Source organism: Chiloscyllium plagiosum, unplaced genomic scaffold, assembly GCF_037043375.1.
Source record: "Chiloscyllium plagiosum isolate Xiang-an unplaced genomic scaffold, Cpla_swu_hap1 HiC_scaffold_3, whole genome shotgun sequence".
NCBI lineage: Eukaryota > Metazoa > Chordata > Chondrichthyes > Orectolobiformes > Hemiscylliidae > Chiloscyllium > Chiloscyllium plagiosum.
The window spans coordinates 136,895,265-136,916,828 of record NW_028270141.1 but is presented as its reverse complement, the minus strand read 5'-3'; the positions used below and the strand labels follow the sequence as shown (position 1 = coordinate 136,916,828).

At 42.2% G+C, this 21,564-nt stretch overlaps 1 long non-coding RNA gene across 10 annotated transcripts in view; it reads right to left on the bottom strand.

Annotated features, from left to right (window-relative positions):
- LOC148151355 (uncharacterized) overlaps positions 1–21,209 on the bottom strand; it is a 562,305-nt gene extending 541,096 nt beyond the window's left edge. For 8 of the 10 annotated variants that reach the window (XR_015754637.1, XR_015754634.1, XR_015754636.1 and 5 more), the window contains exon 1: positions 20,979–21,209. This is a non-coding gene — a long non-coding RNA (uncharacterized LOC148151355). Of the gene's footprint in view, positions 1–17,068; positions 17,158–20,978 lie in introns of all 10 variants that reach the window. The other 2 variants (XR_015754625.1, XR_015754617.1) reach the window with 1 other exon arrangement.
- Positions 21,210–21,564: the final 355 nt, after the last annotated feature.

Genomic DNA, 21,564 nt, shown 5'->3' with positions numbered 1-21,564 from the left:
TCAGTTGAATAATGCTGGGCTGGCAGCCAAGCAGCCTGTTCCCACACAGCCTCCCCACCCTTTTGAATATTTTTAGATCTTGTAAAGAGAAACATTCGAAGAAAATGACAAGACAAAATGTATTAATCCCCCCTTGATTTTTCTCAAGCGTCATGTTGGAAACTGATCTTCAATGCTTGAAGACACAAGGCTTCAGGCTCCAAACTCCAACCATAGATGAGTTGGCAACCTACCAAGGAGAGGTGACTGTGTAGACTATCAGCAGGGAGGGGTGGCAAGAGGAGTGATCTTGCTCAGAAACTGAAAGAAAAGACCACCAGGCAGTAGCTCTGAGGGATCAGAGAGGAATGGCCAAAGAAGTTGCAAAGAGGGCTAGGGGTACTATATACTGTCTACCTTTAAACCATTATTCACTGGCACCATTAAAGGTGGGCAAATCAAGAATGTGGATTTCAAAGCCAACCTCCCAAAGTGGACTTCCATCAGGAGTTTTGTGACAGAAATGCTTCATTGGGTGTGCGCGCATGCGCGAGCTTTGTTTGTGAGCACACTATGCCTCTTGCACCAGATCCAGATGCTTGAACATAATCTAGACTGAACTGCTGCAGCGTCTGATGTTGTCTTTCGATAACAATCCAACCCCTGCCCAAACTCCATCTTCTTCCCTCAGATGAATGTAAAAGACCCTGGGGCACTACTCAGAGAGGAGGTGATTTCTTCTACCCGGTGTTTTGGCTGTTGTTGTCTCCATGCTGCTTACTGGAACTTTTCCACTGGCAATTTTGCCACCCTCTTTCCCACATAATATTTCAACAAGCACTGAAATGTCTATGAAGTGTGGTGTGACGAGTGAAGTGGTGACGCCCTTGCCTCTCAGCAGAAGCTCTGGCTTCCAGTCTGCTCCAGGCCTACATGACAGGTTGATCATTAGGTTTCCAACCCTCCGCCATTTTGAGAAGATGAAATGAAACAAATAAACATTCAATTATAATGAAAGTAAAAACGCTTTGGATCCTGGAGGCCTGAAATAAAATTTCTGAACAAAAAAAAAATCATAGGTGTATGTTTACTACATAATAAAATATTCGCACGTCCTCTGTTCAGCCCTGTTTGTTGGATTAGAATTATGACATCCGACTTCCTTCTTCTTTCTGGTTTGAGAATTATAGGCAAGTTCTTTATTTTATACTATTTTTCCCCCACATCTCAAAAACCGGACTTCTCTTGTGTACACTGAAAGAATTCTACAGTTAATGCTCTGATGTAATGTGGATTGCATCTTTCATATTAACAGATCTTTGAAAACTTTCAAAAGCTTCAACAGACTTTAAGGCTCCTGTTAATTAATGCGTAAAGCTGACTCAATAGAATTTCTGTCATGCAAAGCTAGAAACATGTTGATTCTTTCCAAAACCTCTCTTGGCACTCTACCACGATGTAAAAAAAAACCCCACAAATTAAAATACTTGAACATGATGGCATTTGCTCGTCATCTCTCGAAATACCACAGCACTCAAAAAGCAAAATTAAGAGCGAGCACATAGATTATATAACAATCCCTTCCCAAAAAAGGCAGTGGATGCAGAATCTTTAAATATTTTTCAGGCAGGGGTAGGCAGATTCTGGAGTACCAAGCGGGTGAAAAGGTAGTCAGGGATAGGCAGGAAAATAGACAAAATCAGATCAGCCACGATCTTATTGAGTGGTGGAGCAGGCTGCAAAGGACTGATTGACCGACTCTTGTTCCTTGCTCATCTAACAGATACAGAAGATTCTTATGCAAATGTCAAGCCTTGCATGACAGGTTTGTCATGGGCAAGTGGACAGAAAACAGTGCCTTTGTCATTACAGGCTTCATAACAAAGTCACACATTCATACATAGTCATTTATTTGCTGTTAATGACTCAAACTACAGTATCGACCATTAGGATAGGGGACTGTAATTCTACAAATCTGCCACCTACATTCCCAGCTACCTTCTCCCCAGCCCCACCCCCTCCCATTTATCTCTCAGCCCCCTTCGGTCCGCCCTCATTTCTGATGAAGGGCTTTTGCCCTAAACGTCGATTCTCCTGCTCCTCTGATGCTGCCTGAACTGCTGTGCTTTCCCAGCACCACACTCAACTCTGATCTCCAGCATCTGCAGTCCTCACTTTCACCAACTTAAAACTGCCTGCTTCAGGAACAGCCACTTTTTCAATACTCCTAAATTCCACTTTGATAACTTTGTTGTTTGCATGTTTCAAGTTGCTCTCAATGTGGTCTCCTCTACACTGGGGAGACAGGACGCCAACTTACAGAACGTTTCAGAGAACATCTCTGGGACACACGCATTAAACAACCCATCTGCCCCATGGCCAAACACTTCAACTCCCCCTCCCACTCTGTCAAGAACATGCAACTCCTGGACCTCCTCCACCGTCAAACTCTAGCCACCCGACGCCTGGAGGAACAAGGCCTCATCTTCCACCTTGGCACCTGCAACCACACGGAATCAATGTGGATTTCACTAGTTCTCTCATTTCCGCTCCCCCCACCTAATCCCAGATCCAACCCTCCAACTCGGCACCGCCCTCCTGACCTGTCCATCTTCCTTCCCAGCTATCCGCTCCACTCGATCACCATCATCCTCCACACCTTAATCTACCTATCGCATCTCCAGCTACCTTCTTCCCAGCCCCACACCCCTCAGCCCCCTTGGGCCCACACTCATTCCTGATGAAGAGCTCAAGTGTGAAACATTGACTCTCCTGCTCCTCGGATGCTGCCTGACCTACTGTGCTTTTCCAGCACCACATACTCTACTCTAATCTCCAGCATCTGCAGTCCTCACTTTCTCCTCCTTCAAATTCGCCAATGCCAAGTACCCTGAAAAGTTTCTAGCACTGCATAAATATAATGAGTGTTGCGATCCATTTGACAATATTAAAACCACTCAAAGCTAATGTAATTAAGGTTAATTAAGTGATCAAAGAATATAGCTGAAAAGAGAGAGTATTGTCCTCACATCACCAAATCTCGAACACAGGGATTCATCTTCAAAATTAAAAGCTAGGTAAGTTTAAGAATGAAAATCGGTTTGAATACACACAGACACCTTCACAAAATACCAGAGAGAGAGTATGTCAGTCAGGATTTTCAAGATTGTGATCAATGGGTGGTTGAGAAGGATAGTGAGGGATATGGAGAAAATACAGGCAAATGGAGTTAATATAAAAAATTAACCATGACCTAACAGAATAGCGGCACTCACCTGAGGGGCTTATTTATCACGAAATTGAGAAATTGCTTTTACTGATTTTAAACTATTATCAGAATTACTTTGTAGTAACTTTAATGGACTGATACCCACAATCTTCAAACATCAGATTTATTTTCTTTAAAACAAAGAATCCATTAAACGGACAGTTGAAGCTTCCTTTTTTTAAAAAAAAGGTATTTTTTGGCAGTCACATGTCCTGCTTGTTTACTGATGACTCCCTGTCTAGATTGCAGTCAGGTTGTAATTTTTATTTCAAATATTGTTTGGAGCAATTGGTGACCAGTTTTCTCACACGGGAAGAACTCTCAGCTCAGCACTCCTACTGAGAAAACCTCTTATTCTGAATCCTGATAGTCTTTCAGTCACTCTTTAAGACTAATGCAGTGTTTCCTGAGTAAGCAGTATCTGCCAAGAACCCAGACACAACAGCCTATGACTGGTCTACACATGCATCAGTTTTTTTCCCCCCTTTACCTTGGGTGTGTGTTTGGGTTATTTACAATGCAAACATTTATATTTTCATATTACAAGCTAAAATGTACTAGCCAGATAACATCTTCATTGAATACATATAGTTGAATAAATAGAAATCACTTTTGTTTATATTAAAGAAACCCATATTAAATATAGAGGAAGTGTACAATTGGTCACATATGGAACTGGGTAAAACAACTGTATTTATGTTGTGATCCACTTGGTAGTGGGACTGGAGAAAGATGGTGCATCAGGCTCTCAGCCATAGCAAGATTCCATCATTTAAAATGTTGTCACTCAAACTCATGTCACCATCACTGAAAACCAACTAAAGAAAATTTTAAAACCCTACTTTTTGTCATTTACATAAATGATTTGGATGCGAGCATAAGAGGTACAGTTAGTAAGTTTGCAGATACACCAAAATTGGAGGCGTAGTGGACAGGGAAGAGAGTTACCTCATATTACAACAGGATCTTGACCAGATGGGCCAATGGGCTGAGAAGTGGCAGATGGGGTTAATTCAGATAAATGCGAGATGTTGCATTTTGGGAAAGCAAATCTTAGCAGGACTTATTCACATAATGGTAAGGTACTAGGGAGTGTTGCTGAAAAAAGAGACCTTGGAGTGCAGGTCCATTAGGTCCTTGAAAGTGGAGTCGCAGGTGGATAGGATAGTGAAGAAGGCATTTCTTAATGGTTTCCTTTATTGGTCAGAGTATTGACTACAGGAGTTGGGAGGTCATGTTGCGGCTGTACTGGACATTGGTTAGGCCACAGTTGGAATATCGGAAAGATGTTGTGAAACTTGAAAGGGTTCAGAAAAGATTTACAAGGATGTTGCCAGGGTTGGAGGATTTGAACTATAGGGAGAGGCTGAACTGGCTGGGGCTGTTTTCCTTGGAGCGTCAGAGGCTGAGGGGTGACCTTATAGAGGTTTACAAAATTATGAGGGGCATGGATAGGGTAAATCGGCAAAGTTTTTTTCCCTGGGGTCAGGGAGTCCAGAACTAGAGGGCATAGGTTTAAGGTGAGAGGGGAAAGATATAAAAGAGACCTACTGGGCAACTTTTTCACACAGAGGGTGGTACGTGTATGGAATGAGCTGCCAGAGGATGTGGTGGAGGCTGGTACAATTGCAACATTTAAGAGGCATTTGGATGGGTCTATGAATAAGAAGGGTTTGGAGAGATATGGGCTGGGTGCTGGCAGGTGAGACTAGATTGGGTTGTGATATCTGGTCGGCATGGACGGGTTGGACCAAAGCTGTACATCTGTATGACCACGACACAGACACCGACAGACACAGACTATTGCTAATCCAAGTAGTAACCTGTATTGCCAAAACATCTCTGACTGGGAGACATGGCGATCAATTGCAGTCGCTCTCTTCATTTTTCACTTCCTCCTTGGCTTAACTCCATTTATAATTTTTCTCAGAGCAGGTTACTGATGAAGGAAGAACCAAAAGAAAAAAAAAGGAGACTTACCATTAAATAGCACCTTTCACAACAGGATGCTTCAGGTAATTGCTTTTAAAAGTTTAGTCAATTTGAAATAATATGTGTCAATTGACAACTGCAAGTTCCAGTGATACTGCTTAAGGGATAAATATTCACCAAGATACAGAAAACTCCTCTGCTGTGTGGGAAATGTTACAGAGGGCTGCAGCATCAACTTACCTGCTGAATGTCACTCGATTTAAGAGTTATTTTGCCCATTTTTTTAAAAAAACAGAACGAGCCAAATAACAGATATGTCTATCTGGAACAATGTGAATGCTAAAGGATTACACAGTACTAAATACTTCAAGACAAAAAAACTGCAGATGCTGGAATTCAAAAGTAGACAGGCAGGAGGCTAGAAGAACACAGCAAGCCAGGTAGCATCAGGAGGTGGAGGAGTCAATGTTTCAGGCACAGCCCTTCTTCAGGAATGGAGGTGGGGGTAGGAGAAGCTGACGTCATATAAAACAAGGCCAGATTGGAGAACTTCACAGATTTAAAAAAAAAGATGCTACAGGCAGGCCTGGAGACCATCATTGCCTGCACTCAAGAGTAGCCACATGCAGTGCTACACAGGGGTATTAACACCTTCTCTCATCACTATAGTGTCCAGCTTGTAAACACCATTAAAAATGTACTGAGGGCAAAGCTCCATGTTGAAAGGCCCTCTTGCGTTACATACCTACCATCTCAAGCTGGAAGGCCTTTGGTTGGTCATCCAAATTGCAGAGACCATCCATCACCTTTAATTGGACAAGGAATCCCACTCTAGTTATAGAGTCATAGAGATGCACAGTATGGAAACAGAGCCTTCGGTCCAATTCGTCCATGCCAACCAGATATCCCAACCCAATCTAGTCCCACCTGCCAGCACCCGGCCCATATCCCTCCAAACCCATTCATTTACCCATCCTGATGCCTTTTAAATGTTGCAATTGTACCAGCCTCCACACTCTCTCTGGCAGCTCATTCCATACACGTACCACCCTCTGCGTGAAAAAGTTGCCCCTTAGATCTCTTTTATATCTTACCCCTCTCATCCGAAACCTATGCCCTCTAGTTCTGGTCTCCCCCATTCCAGAGAAAATATTTTGTCTATTTATCCTATCCATGCTCCCTTTAATTTTATCCATTTAAAAGGATGACTGGAGATCTATGGTTTGTGGGAATAACAATCCAAGAATCAAAACCACTGGTAATCAACCACCCAAAAACCTCAAATTATCCTCAATTAATGGTGCCACTCCAAAGGACATATTTTTTCTTTTGTATGCTTAAAATTGTTCTTGGTTGATCTCATCAAAAGAATGTAATCATAGCCAATGTGTTGTGTGTAGCCCACATATTTGTGGAATAATACATACTCAGCAGATCTTACTCCTGCCATAATGTACTTTGACTTTCATGAAAAATCACTCCATTAGAAGATCCTGCTACTTCAAACAAGTTCCAGTAAATCCAAAATTCCATATTGCACTTGTGAAAGACACTAAAACTACTCTGGCTTTGTTCAACAAAATGTGACACAATGTCTCAAGTTACAGCACAGAAGGAGATTATTTAGCTCTCTGGAGGAGCGATTCAATCATTTTTTTTCTCCCAGCGCAATGCAAAATTCTCTCATTTCAGGCAATTATTTGACTTCCTGAGGGCCTCAACTGAATCTGTCTCCACTGCATCTAAAGTAACTCCAGATATGAGCCACACACCATGATAAAATGATCAACTCTTTGACCCCACCATCTAGAAATCTCTCACTTCATCTCCTACCTATAGAAGGGTACGGAATACCAATATTTCCCAAAGCTCCATGTTTCAACCTCTCCAGTCAGCTTTCACCCCTGTCACACAGTAATAGGAATCTCTCTTACCAAAAGTCACAAGTGAACCCCTAGATAACTGTGACAAAGTTAAACTATCCCTCTGTATCCTTCAGGATACACCTGCAAACTTTGACATAGTTGACCGTACCATTCCGCTCCAATATTTCTCTTGTTAATCATGTGGAACCATCACTTGGATTCCATCCTTCATTGGCCAAATCAGGTCCACAGAACTTCTTGCAATGGATTTCTCCTTCCTGCCCAACTCAATTACCTCTGGTGTTCCCCAAGGATCTGTCTTTACCACCTATCTATTTCTCAACTACATGCTGCTCCTCAGTAACATCATTCAAGAAAGTACAAAGTTACTTCTCATGTGTTCACCTGACAACATCCTCAACACCAGCTCTCTCAACTTCTCCACTGCTGCTGAAATTAGAGAGCTCATTAGCATCCAGTTTTGGAGGAGCAGAAATGATCTCCAATTAAATATTATGAAGATGCTTTCAGTACTCCCTTCAAACTCCATTTCTGAGCTACTGACTCCATCTCTCACCCCGGCAAAGGTTTGAGACTAAACCAGTCTTCAGGACCTTGGTGTCATATTTGACCTGGAACTCAGGTCATGGATTTGTCATCAGCAAGACTGGCTCTTCCCACCTCACCTGATTTCACTCCTCTCAGCTGATCTGCTGATTAAGTCCTCAATCATCCCTTTGTTATCCCTCGATTTGACTACTCCAATGCACTCCTTTCTGGTTTCCTACATTTTACCTTGCGTAAACTGGAAGGTCACTTAAAACTTGCACCAAGTGCAGTTCGCCTAATAACCCAGTGTTCACTGAGCTATGTTGGCCACACCATGAGTAACATAATATTGAATTTAAAATAGCGACTTCTATACTTCAAAAGGAAATGAATGTTTGTGCTGTTATCGGTCAAGTCTTGCACATATTCCAGTTTTACAATTTTTAAAACAAGCTAAAGACATTTTCACTTTTCATTCCAAAATGGAATTCAGTGTAAAACAACACTATGGGTAACTTTGCTACAACACCTTAGGCCATCTGTTTTGTTTGCACAATGATATGCAACAAAACAAAAAAGGGAATTGGATGCTCAAACAAAACTCAGCAGGTCTGGCAGCGTCTGTGAAGAGAAATTGCAGTTAATGTTTCAGGTCCGGTGACCCTTCCTCAGAACTGATGGTTGCTAGAAAAATGTCCGTTTATATGCAGAAGAGATTGGGGCGGTGGGGGTATATGGGAGCAAACTATAGGTGGGGATAGAGCCCAAAAGAGAGACAACAACAGTTGCACAGACAAAGGGGTTGGTAACGATCTGGCTGGGAGGGTGAACAGCTGCTAATGGATACTCTTAATGGCTAACAATAGTTAGTGTATCTTGGCAGACTGTGTGATAACAAGGCCTGGTGTATGAGGTAGGGGTCGAGGACATGGGGGAATTCAGGCCCTAAAATTCCAGTCTCAATATCAAGTTCAATAATTTTAGGGCCTGAACTCTAAACAATCCTAGTCCTGTACCTCACACACAAGGCCTTGTTATCATACACAGTCTGCCACTACATACTAACTATTGTTAGCCACTAACAGTCCCCATAACCAGCTATTCACCCTCTTACCCTGATTGTTATCTACTCCTTTGTCTGTACAATTGTTCTTCTCTCTCTATGGGCTCTATCCTCACCTATCATTTACTCGTTACCCCCTCCCCCAACCCTATCTTCTGCATACAACCCGACATTTTCCTAGCTACCGTCTGAGTTCTGAGGAAGGGTCACCGGACCGGAAACGTTAACTTTGATATCTCTTCACTGATTCTGACAGACCTGCTGAGGTTTTCCAGCAACCTCTGAATCTGTTTGATTTACAGCATCCACAGTTCTTTTGGCTTTTAGTTAGAAGTTCAAATCAGTTCCATACAAAACCATATTCACTTTGAGACCTTAAGTGCACTTGAGCCTTTAACTCAACGTTCAACTAACCAGGGGAGGTTGTAACGAGGTCAGGATACTGTTGAACATACAGAGATCAGGTTGACTGAATGGCAGCCAGAAAACCAACATCACCAGTTGCCATCCCTCCAATATTGTTTACATTGATGCAAATATTTTGCATTTATATATTACTCTGGATACAGGTGATTGTACTTCAACGTACAGGCTGATTTGCAGTCATGTGACTTCTACCTTTAAGTGCAATGTCTAGGAGCATGTCAGAAATGGTGCAGTTGCAGGAGTTTTTTTTTAAAATTTAAAAGCCAGTCTGTCAATGCAAACTGAACAATGCCAAGCTCAGATAGTGAAACAGCCCCTCGCTGCTGTCTTTGCTTGTGAACATTTTAATCAATACCTGTTTGGGAGAGGCGAAGTAGTGCTGGAGACTGACCACAAGCCATTTCGAAAGCATTTTCCTCAAACCACTTTGAAGTGTTCAAATGTGCCTGCAAAGAACGTTAGCTGAAAATGTCTTGCTGGAAAAGCGCAGCAGGTCAGGCAGCATCCAAGGAGCAGGAGAATCGACGTTTCGGGCAGGAGCCCTTCTTCAGGAAAGGAGGGCTCATGCCAGATACGTCGATTCTCCTGTTCCCTGGATGCTGCCTGACCTGCTGCGCTTTTCCAGCAACACATTTTCAGCTCTGATCTCCAGCATCTGCAGTCCTCACTTTCTCCTCCAAAGAATATTACTCCATTTGCAGAGACATTGTCAGAAACTATCACGCAAAGCAAGGGAAATAAATGTACGTTGCGCACATGTGTCAAGAGCAGCGCTCCTGAGGGAGAAAGAGTCAGGATGCTAAAAAGGAATCCAGAGTCTTCCAGATTCAATGAGAAGAAGCTATGCTTCCTCTAATTTTTCTCTGTTGCATGGCAAAGGTTTGTGGAAACAGAAGTCAATGTAGCCACACATTGATCGGTGCTTGAGGGCTCTCTGAGTGACTGCTTAGAAGGAGGAATATAGTGTCTGCTGGGTGGATGATATCCAGACAATGATTGTGGAACTACGTTGGCCAAATCAGGTAAACCAGGCAACTCTCTCCAAGTGCTGCAGGATATAATTGTGAAATGATGGTCACACTATTTGTTCAAAGGCTGCAGCGGGCACAGAAATGAAGTGCAGCCCAAAGTGACATCCTGTACAAAGGAAAGCTATTCGTTAGTCTTAACAGTATGAGATACTGAAGCACATTTGTACAAGCTGTCAAGGAATTGAGCCTAATTGGGAAAGGAAAGTGAAGGGCAGTGCGCTACTGACCAACATAAGCAATGAGATTAAGGACCACATCACCCAGTGCTTAGAACAAATGCCAAAATTAAGCAAGGTAAAATAAAAGTCCTCTTATCCCCTACAGACCATGGATGAAGCTTGAACTAGAAGACCTTCATCTCACAGGAACCAGTCACCTTACCTGAGCAGCCAAACAGGCCTCTGGTTTAAAGTTCTTTCAGTTGAGAAATTAGAAGATATGGAGAGGTGCTGTTAAGGCAGAGAGGTTCAAGAGGTAAAATAGCACACACAGAGTGGTGGGAATGGCTGAGAGTTCTGCCCCTGAAATGGCTGGTGAACAGGAGGCCAAAGGTATGCAGTCAATGATGTGAACTTCTCTCTCGACAGTGAAGATTTGAAGGCAAATGATGGAATGCCAAGAATTGCTGTGCTTGCCACGTTACAAGTAAGATTTCAAGTGTTCCAGGGCAGATACAAATGCCCTCCATACCCTGGCCCAGCAGTGCAGGTGTATTTTAAACTACTGTGGCCAGAGTGCAGACAGGTTGATATGGTTGCAACCCAGACATACACACAAGTTCTGCACACCAGTCTGCAGCTGCAGGAAAACGGTTTTCCTCCATTTCTGAAAGACCTCCAGTAATGCAGCTCTGGTCAAGAATTTAATGCTTCATGCATGAAGATGACCTGCGCGAGAGTAACTCTGTGATCTCAAATCTCCTCAAAACGCTCTGCAGCTGATAAAACACTTCTTGGTCAAATCAATGTTTATATAATGGAGGAAACACATTACTATAACATCCTAGAGATGGACAGCATGGAAAGAGACGCTCTGGTCCAACCCGTCCAACCCAATTTAGTCCCACCTGCCAGCACCCGGCCCATATCCCTCCAAACCCTTCCTATTCATATTTCCATCCAAATGCCTCTTAAATGTTGCAATTGTACCAGCCTCCACCACTTCCTCTGGCAACTCATTCCATATACATACCACCCTCTTGGTGAAAAAGTTACCCCTCTCACCCTAAACCTATGCCCTCTCGTTCTGTACTCCCCCACCCCAGGGAAAAGACTCAATTTTGTAAACCTCTGTAAAGTCACCCCGCAGCCTCCAACACTCCAGGGAAAACAGCCCCAGCCCATAGTGATATGGTAGGGTGTCAAGTCTGCACCCCTGGAGTGTTGAGTGTTAGTGATAATGAAATATTGTCCCAATCTTCACTGCTTATGGTCTCTGAGTCAGGAAACTGTGGATCCAGTTGAAGAGAGTGGGGCTTAGTCCGAGATTACCAAGTTTAGTAATCAGTCTCCAGGGGATAGTAGTGTTGAAGGCTGAACTGTAGTCAACGATTTTATAAACCCTAACAACCCAATATTGTGTTTTGGTGACGTTGGGACACCAGGAAGAATTCTCTTGCTTTCCTTCAAGATACTGCCATCGGATCAGTTACATCCACTTCTCAGAATTCCTGGTAGGGAAGCAGGCCATTTGGCCCATCAAGTTCACACTGACCCTCCAAAGAGCAACCCATCCAGACCCACCCTGTAGCCCTGCACTTCCCATCATCAATCCGCCTAGCCTGCACACCTTTGGATTGTGGGAGGAAACCACAGCACCCAGAGGAAACCCACACAGACACAGGGAGAATCTGTAAACTCCACACAGACAGCCGCCCAAGGCTGGAATCGAACCAATGTCCCTGGTGTTGTGAGGCAGCAGTGCTGACCACTGAGCCACTGCTCCAGGGAAAGAAACAGACCCTCAGTTTAATGACTCTTTAAAAAGAAACTTGTACCTCTGACAATACAGCACTCTTTAGAATCAAACTTGATTTTGTGCTCAAGTTCCTCGAGTGGTTAAACCCACAGCCTTCTGCCTCAGAGACAGGACAGCCACAGCTCAACACAAGAAGAAAAGGAGACAGTGCTTTACCAGATGAATCATGCTGATGCTGCAAAGGTACACACAGTTTTCTCATACTGTGTCTGGCCAAACAGGAGATTTTTAAAATTCCTAATTCTGCAAGATCATCAGAGCTGACATAAGGATCATGTCAGAGCAGGAATCCTCACTTAAAGCAGGAACAGAGAACACAGGGCAGGGAGGAAAAACCCCAATGAATCAAGCAACACCCATGGAGAGGGAAGCAGCGCTGATGTCAGAGGTCAAGAACTGGGAACAAATGGCAGAAAATGTGACAGGCTTTGATCAAGGTGGGACAAAGTCAGAAGTAAGTCTTAATACAAGGTGGAAAGCAGGAGGGATTGGATGACAGTAGAGAGTCTAGTGCTGGAAAAGCACAGCAGGTCAGGCAGCATCCGAGGGACACGGGAGTCGATGTTTCGGCCGTAAGCCCATCAGAAAATCCTGATGAAGGAGGACATTCTGTTGATCAGGACACTGCTGATGAAGGGCTTATGCCCAAAACGTCGATTCTTCTGCTCCTCGGATGCTGCCCGACCAGCTGTACTTTTCCAGCACCACACTCTCAACTCTGATCTCCAGCATCTGCACTCCTCACTTTCACTGGGATCGTTTGACAGAAGAGTTAGTGTCACTGGGTCAACGGAAATGGTGACAGGGCAACAGAACACAAAGAAGAGAAAACATTGCCTAATTCAGTGTGCTACTGTCTGAAAGTGAGATCAAAAGTGAAACATGCAGAGAAAAGGAAACAAAAATGATGGGGTGGTGGAGGAACAGAGGTCATACTGTGAAATTGGTGAATTCTATGTTGAGTAGGTTGTAAATTGCCTAAAGGTGAGGTGCTGTTCCTCAGTTTAACACACACCTTCACTAGAACAGAACAGGCCAAGAACAGCTGATTGCAAAATAACAGCAAGGTGGAGAATTAAAAATGACAGCATTTTCGTTTTTTTGTTTTATCGCATCTGCAATATTCTGGGATAACCTTAGTTCTGATGTGTTTTTAAAAAAAAAACACAACAATCAGCATTTGTTGCTGCTGCCCAATACATTTTGTTCACGAAGTGGGTAAAGCAGACTGTTGGAAAACCTCCCTCACTTAGACGTCCAAGCACAAGGCTTTCCCACTGCGTTCAATAGTGTTTCCCACTCAATGGGCCGAGCTACTGATTAGCCACAAGAGGCCGCCAAATACTATTCATCTGGTGAGATTTTCAAGAGTCTCTTGTGGGATTTATAAAGCAATTAATGGTCATAATTTCTATGTGTATGTATACATACACACACCTCACTTCTAAATGCCTCAATTCTTAGAACACCTATTTCCTTCCAAGTCAAGCATTATGTTAACCTAGTCAATGCACTAAGTATAACAAAAGAAAATGCAGTAGTTCCAAAAAGAAAGAGGAACTTCTCTAGACTATAGTACAGAAGGCTTTTACTTCCACTGTTGGCTTCTACATTAAAACCAAACAGCTATAGAAATAATGAGAATGCTTGCAATAAAATGCAGAACCCCGCTTTTCTGATATCCTTCTTCAGCAGTGACACAGGTGTATACAATTGACTAAGCAATTCAGATTCACAGCGCCTGCATTTAATACCACGCTCCACCTAACTCAACCCAAGAAATATGATTTGTTAAAAAAAAATTCAACGTCCCCATCTGCAGTTTGAGAAATGAAGAAAACAGGTTTTGGATGAAACAAAAAAACAGTTTTGCATATTTTACAATGAGATCCGCTTTATCTGAACCAATTTTGGTTTTTGTCGAGTTGTGCATCCTGTATTAATTTAACGCCAACACCATTCTGTTTGAATATGAAAGCTTCTGATTGGATATGCAAATCACAATTCTCCAATCAGCCAGTCAGAACGAAAGATACTATTCTCTGATTGGACCCTTTAATGTGAAAAAAAGGAAGCTTCTGTCTTCTGGCTACAAGGCAGAATCCAATTCTTGCTTAGAATGTCAAAGGGCTTTCTCATAGCAGAGTTCTGGCCTGTTCACCAACAAACAGCTCTGCAGGTGACTTAAGTCTCAAATCTCTGCCACAGCACAAATGTAACCACCTGAAGAGGAGGCAGCACCTTGAAAGCTAGTGCTTCCAAATAAGCCTGTTGGATTATAACCTGGTGTTGTGTGATTTTTCAATTTTGAACATCAGGAGTGACTAACTAAGAGGTTCCTCTCCATCCCAAAACCACACGTTGCCCTCCCTACCTGCCGTTCTCTTCTCATTCTCCTGCTTCTCACCCTCGCTCTCCAGTGCACATGGTACACATGCTTCCTAACAACTCTCTCCATTCCCATATTCTCACCCCAATCATAAAAAGACCAGAAGAAACAGGAATAGAAGTTGGCCAGTTAACCCCTCCAGCCTACTCCACCATTCAATAGAGTGGATTTGACATTCATCACACCCACATGCCCATCCTTTCTCTGCAGGATTCTTGATCAGTTAGGGAATCAATGTCAGCCTTAAATGTACACAAGGACTCTGTCCCCTGCAGCTCTCCGAAGCCAGGAGTTCCTGAGGCTCACAACCCACAGAAAAATTTGTCAACTCAGTAGTAAATGGGCACCCCTTTATTCTGAGTGTGCACGCTCTGCACCTAAACTCTCCCAGAATGGTGAACTTCTTCTCAGCGCTTACCCTGTCAAGCCCTTTAAGAATCTTACACGTTTCAAAGAGATGACCTCTCATTCTTCTAAACTACAGTGAAAGGGACCCAAGGGGCAACTTTTTCCACGTGTATGGCATGAGCTGCCAGAGGAAGTGGTAAAAGCTAGTACAATTGCAAAATTTAAAAGGCATCTGGATGGGTTTAAGAGGGATATGGGCCAAATGCTGGCCAATGGGATTAGATCAATTTAGAACATCTGGTCTACATGGCTGAGTTGGACTGAAAGGTCTGTTCATGTGTTGTTTCACTCTATGACTACAGCTCCCTCAGGTTACCGCTCCCTCCCCCACAACCTGAGCTAATTTAGGTATTGCTAACCGTGACTAACGTGTTACTAGTTCTGTGGGTGTTTGGGTTTTTTCTGAACAGGTTGCAATTTTTATGTGAGAACTGTGATTTTTGAAATTTCAAGTGATTTTTTTTCCCCACAAATCTACAGTTGATATATCCCAGCAAGTTAATCGCAGTGTGGCTCTGAACTCTCATTCAATCTCAGTGCCAGTGTGCAAAAAAGCATTAACAGACTGTATTACTGTGCCAACCATTCCAAAAAGAAATCTGTTTCCGCCTCCTTTCTCCACCAAAGTAACCTGCTAGTGAATAATGCGTGGAATGTATTACGCGGCCAGGAATTTGAACTAAGCAAAGTTATTTATTTGCCGTTCCCTTTTTCCTGTAATTCACACAGAGGAATTTCAGGTGACCTGACTGTCAGCTTCAAGTTAGACTAAGCTGCATCTATTTCCCACCCCAAATTAAAGTTGGTTTTATTCCTGTCTGTTGCCTCACCCAAATCATCACATGGTTTTCTAGGTTGGGCATGTGAGTGCACATGTGCACAGCGTGATGGCACCACAGTTCTGGGGGTCAAACAGATCCTTTCCCGTGTTCCTGAGTTTGGTCAGTTGACAGTAATCTCTGAAATGCATCACAAACAGCAGCAGCATGAGAAACGATAAAATAAAACAAATTGGGATTGCCCTTCCCCACCAATATTTAATTAGCAATGTCAGACTTTGCACAAAAGATGCTGATCATTTTCTGCTACGGGGTCAAAATTTGCCAGATTCGTTGAGAACAGCATGTATTTACTACGCATCCATAAACTGCCCTCAGAAGCAGAATAGAACCACTTGCTTAAATTCCCATTGTCTGTTTGATGAAGATGGTCCATTTCTCTACTGGGTCATCCAGCAGAAAGAACCCTCAAAAACCTGAACAAAAAAAAGAGAAACTCAGCAGATCTGGCAGCATCTGTGGAGAGAAAACAGTTAACCTTTCAGGTCCAGTGACCCAACTTCACAAGTTGCCAGACCTGCTAAGTTTCTCCAGCAATTTGTGTTTTTGTTTCAGATTTCAAACATCCACAGTCCTTTGATTTCTTTCAAAAGTATACTTTATTCGTATAAATCTTTCCATACATACAGTCACTAGAGCATTTCCATTCTGTACAGTCTTTACATAATTAGAACAAACAAACCCAAGGTATTCCTTACTTTTCCAAGATTATATTTACGTGCATCAATGATTCAATAAGAGAACAGATGCCTATTGTACTTTGGCCAAAAGACCTCAGACAGTGGTCTTTTCCCACCGCACCTTGGTGACAGCTGCCCCGAGCTTTAGTGTGTCCCTCAGCATGGCAATTGTGGAACTTGGAATATGCTAGTCGCAATGCTTGGTCAATGTCAATCCCTCGTTCTGGAAGACGAATAAGCTTCAGGCAAACCAAAGAGCATCTTTCACTGAGCTGATGGTTCTCCAGGCTTTTGTTTTGTGCCTCAAATTCTTGAGCCCATCACGGATGGGCTGAGTAGGAGGAAAGCTACATGGTTTCCAAGCCCCATTTTAAATAAAAAAAAAGGGACTGTTTTTGAATCGTAGGATGTACTTTCGGGGAAGCATTTCAAATTGACACCAAGGCACAAAGTTGCTTCTGTCAGTTTCACTTGTGTCAAGTCTTTTGCATCGACAGACATGGCTTGAACTATAAAGATTTACATATCTTTAAAAGGAAATTTTTGGGGGGCTAGTTCCTTATAGTAGTAATTTCATTCCTGCCAATCTCAGGGACAGATTAAAATACAAAGATGCTACCCAAGAGAGGCCTGTGTATTTAATGTGATTATAAACATCTTACCAAGACAGGGGAGGCAATGGCTTGTGGTATTGTCACTGGACAATTAATCCAGAGACCCAGTAACGTTCTTGGGATCTGGGCTACGAATCCTGCAATGACAGATGGTGGAATTCGAATTCAATAAATAAAATCTGGAATTAAGAGTTTAATGATGACAACAATACCATTGCCGATTGTCAGGAAAAATCACATCTGGCTCACAAGTGTGCTTTAGGGCAGGAAACTGCCGCCCTTACCTGGTCTAACCTAGGTGACTCCAGACCCACAGCAGTGGTTGACATTTGACTGCCCTCTGGGCAATTAGGGATGGGCAATAAATGCTGACATTTGTCAGCAACACCCTCATCCCGTGAATGAATTACAAAATAAAAATTGGCCTTGCTCAGATACTGACCTCATTTACACTCCCAAATCACAATCACTCCACTTATTCCTGGCTGTACCTCCCTTAGCCCAGAGCTTGGAAATACCCTACCTAATGTCACTCCACACCTCACTTTCCATCTTTTAAAAAAGCTACTTAATAAAACCTGTCACTTTGTCCAAGCTTTTGACAATCCAAACTAAGACTTCCTTACGTGCTTCATTATCATTCTTTGTATACTGTAAATGCTTCGCCCTTCCTCATTCCTATGTTTCTCAGCATTGGCATTCACACGCAAGTTCAGTAAAGGCTGTTTAAACTGGGTGGTTCAACCACATGAAAGAAAGTTATTGGAAATGGCTACCCTTCTCCATTCAACGATATGCTTTTAATGCTGTCAGTCACCTCAAACATACTAAACTATTTTATTTTAAAAATTAAGGCCAGCCAATGATCCCTGCTAATATCACAATCACAACCAATTTCATAGCCAGAACTCTTAATGCCCTTCTAATGATATTGAATTGTTCTCAAAATGCATTACACTGAAACATGACCATGGCATTTCATAGCATCCTTTTCTAAGAATGTATCCAATTAATTCAGGGTGAAACAATACATTCACACCTATACATTGTGATTTTATAAAGTATGAAGTCAGCAACTTATTGACTATAAAATTTAATAGTTATATCTTCCACTGTTGCCCAGTACATGAAACCATCCTCAGAAGGTAACACAAAAATCATAGGATGCAGTTACAATGCATCACTTAATGCATGTATTGCATGTGTGGCATTACTTGTCAAATTGAAAGTGCAATATTTATCTTGAACTTTAATTTTTTTAAAAAGTGATGCACCGAAGAAATTTTCTTGGAAAAAAAAAGACATTCCCATAATGAATGGGGTTTCATGCACGTTGAATGGTTTTGCATGAGCTATTTTTAATCCATATTTTAAAACTTTATGAATGTAGCTCTCAAGGCAACCACTTCCTCTCCAAAATGAAAGCAGCGGAGCAACCAGTTAGCAGAGCTCACTGGAAATTTGTGATTAGTTTATTTAACATACAAAAAAAAGTTTGAATTGTCGTGCTCACATCGGCCTAATATGGCTACAATTAAATGAATCTACTTTCCCGCACGCTAAGCTGCGGATTCTGATAGGTGAAGTACAAGACAGCAGTTTGCATTAATGTAATGTGGGATCGTTTTACTGTCTTCACGCGGTGGGCGGGACTGTTACTTAGGTGCAATATTCTGAAAACTGCTACTAAAAACGGAACTACTGGTCGTTGGTAGTTAAGGCAAATCTTGTGTGATTAAACACGGCTTCAAAGCTCCATTCGCGAATGCAACTCAAAAACTGGCTTGAGTGTATTGTACAGCCTCGGAATTATTGGCATGATAGCGCCCCAGAAGGGAAACAAACCTCCTCGAAACCCTGCCAAATACATGCATTAAGCCCAGTTACGCCAGGAAACAGTCAAAGCTGATATTGCCATTTGTCACGTGGAGGGCAATTTTACACAAAATACATCGAGTAAGTGCAGTTCAGCTACTTACAACCTGATATTAAACATTTTCAGTTGCAGCATAGTTGTTTAAACAGTGTTTATTCTTTGCAAAAGTGCACCCACTTTATTCCTGTCACACAGATAAAGATGACAAGGGCCTTTATTTGTCACGTTCTATCCTGTAGCCATTTGCTTCCTTCCACAATACCTGTGAATACAAACGATGCATGGGGAAGGATTTATCCCTATACAGCGGGTCCAAAGATAATTGCAGGTAAAAGGAAGATAAAGTTGATCCATGTATCTTAAGACTCCTCACATTTTGACAATTCTTTCTTAAATATTCCCAAGATCTCCCTCTGCACGACTACATTTGAAGTGAGAACTTAACGGAGTATTGTTTAAAGCATCTAAGTTTAATTCTTTTTATCTTCCTCTTGCACAGAAATAGAAGTGTTCTCCTCTGGTGATGCTTCAAATTATTCCACTGCAAGCATCTTGAGCAAGGAAAGCATAACATCTGCACGTACGTGGCAGATTCTAAATGAAGTCTCTCCAATATTTTAGATTTTTTTTCTTCCCAGTACTAAAAGCAATAATTAAAAATAAATAGCCTGCTCTTGCAAAGAAGAAACCTCAAAGTGCATGTGCAGGAAAAGTGTCTGCTCTGCATCACAATATACTGCCAAGGAATATTCTCTAGTGAGGTCACATTCAAAAAATGTGTTAACTATCATGGGTTTAATATTGCTTAGTTACAAAGCATTTCCTTCTCTCTCTAGACTGCAATCAACACTGAACTGCAAGGACATTACAAATGATATTGCAAGCTAGCAGAGTTAAAAATCCAGACGAAAGATGTCACATGTACCCAAGATTACAGCAAGACTTTCCCCAAGTTGGTTATTTTGCTCCATGTCCAAGGGAGAAGGTTGTAAAGGGAAACCAGCTTTCTGCTCAGGGTCTAGCAAAACCACGATTTAGCTATTCTTGGAGTAATGCCCAAAACCAGCCTGACCTGATTTACCTTTCATTTGTCCTACCCTGCACCATGCTAAGCTTTAATGCAACAGATATCTAAGCATTTGAGATAGTACTTATTGTATAATCACTACAGAGTTTCACAACGTCTCTCTCCAACACCAAGCCAATTCAAATGACTGTGTTACACTACGTGCCAGCATTTTGGTCTGAACTTTGCATTAAAGTCTCTTGACAAATGTACACAAGCTTTTCAGTCACGCAAGGAATGTAACTGAGGAATTACATAATGAAGTGTAATTTGATTATTTCAGGATTTGTAGAACTAAGTGATAGCTGGAATTCGAAGAATAATTTGTTTAAGCTGTGTGTGTTAGGAACATTGAGTGAAACGCTTTCAGAGGAAGATTGTGCTCACAATTTAAAAATTAGCTAAAAACAAAAATAGATAAAATGAATAGGCTTCAGGTCAATTTTGAACTAGGAGAACAATTTACTCTGGGGCAAATCTGAAATAAATGCTCCAAAAACTTTACTGACAAAATTATAGTCTATTTCAAGATTCTCAAAAAAGATGCTGATGATCTGTAACCTTAATTGACTCTGGCCAATTAAATCATGTCAGTTTTTTTTAATTCTTTGAATTTTCTTAAAAAAAAGTAACAGGAAGCGTTGTTACAACTTCAGTGCACTTACTTACTATACCACACACTTCCTCTATAGAAACTGTGAACCAAAGAAGTTTCCCTCAATAATCGTATTCAATGACTAGTTGAATATATGTATTAAGATTCTCACAGAAAGCAAGGTGATGTTAATACTGGATATACAGAAAGGACCAACATGTATGGAAAGTGTGGCTCAAACATAAGATAAAAGCAGGACTCAAATGAAATGAATAGTTCATTATTATACCACCTACAATAATAGTGGGTCAAATTGGTCGAAAATGATGAGTGCTGATTGTTGACTATATTACTGTACATATCCAAAATAGAACAACGCTGTTCCAGGCAAATCGTAACATTAGAATATCTTGACACTTACCACTGCAGGAACCTTTCCCTGCAAGTTGTCTGAAGAAGCCAGTTCCCCATATATGACAGCTTGACTCCTGCCAATTTACTTGCACAAGTTTAACTAATCCCCTTTCTCTTACCCCCTCTCCCTGTCTTTTCAGAAGTGTCCTTCTTCAGATCCTTTGCATTGCCGGACATTGCCACTTAGCTATGTGTTGTATGTTGGTCTCTGAGCAGCAATTGCCTAAAACTAACTCAGTCAGTCAGTCAGTCACAGGCTACCTCTGCCTTTTGTGGTCACGCCCCCCACACCCCTCCGGGCACGCGCGAAAGCGTGCTCGCGCACTCCCCCGAGAAGCACGCGCCGCAGTCAGCGAAGTACCGTAAACCTCAGAGTGTGAGAGCGCTCGCTGCAGCCTCGCCCAGGCTCAACAGATAGAACTGGGCGGGGTAGGGGAACGGATTGTTTTTGCGATTAGGTTATGAGGGTGTGGTAGCTGCACTCTATGACTCTCTTGATTCGGATGTAAGCGATGTTTTATTTTGCTTTGTATACCATCTAATCTAACCTGCCTTTGTGACAACTGGGGTGCCCACCTGAGGTAGCTAATTTG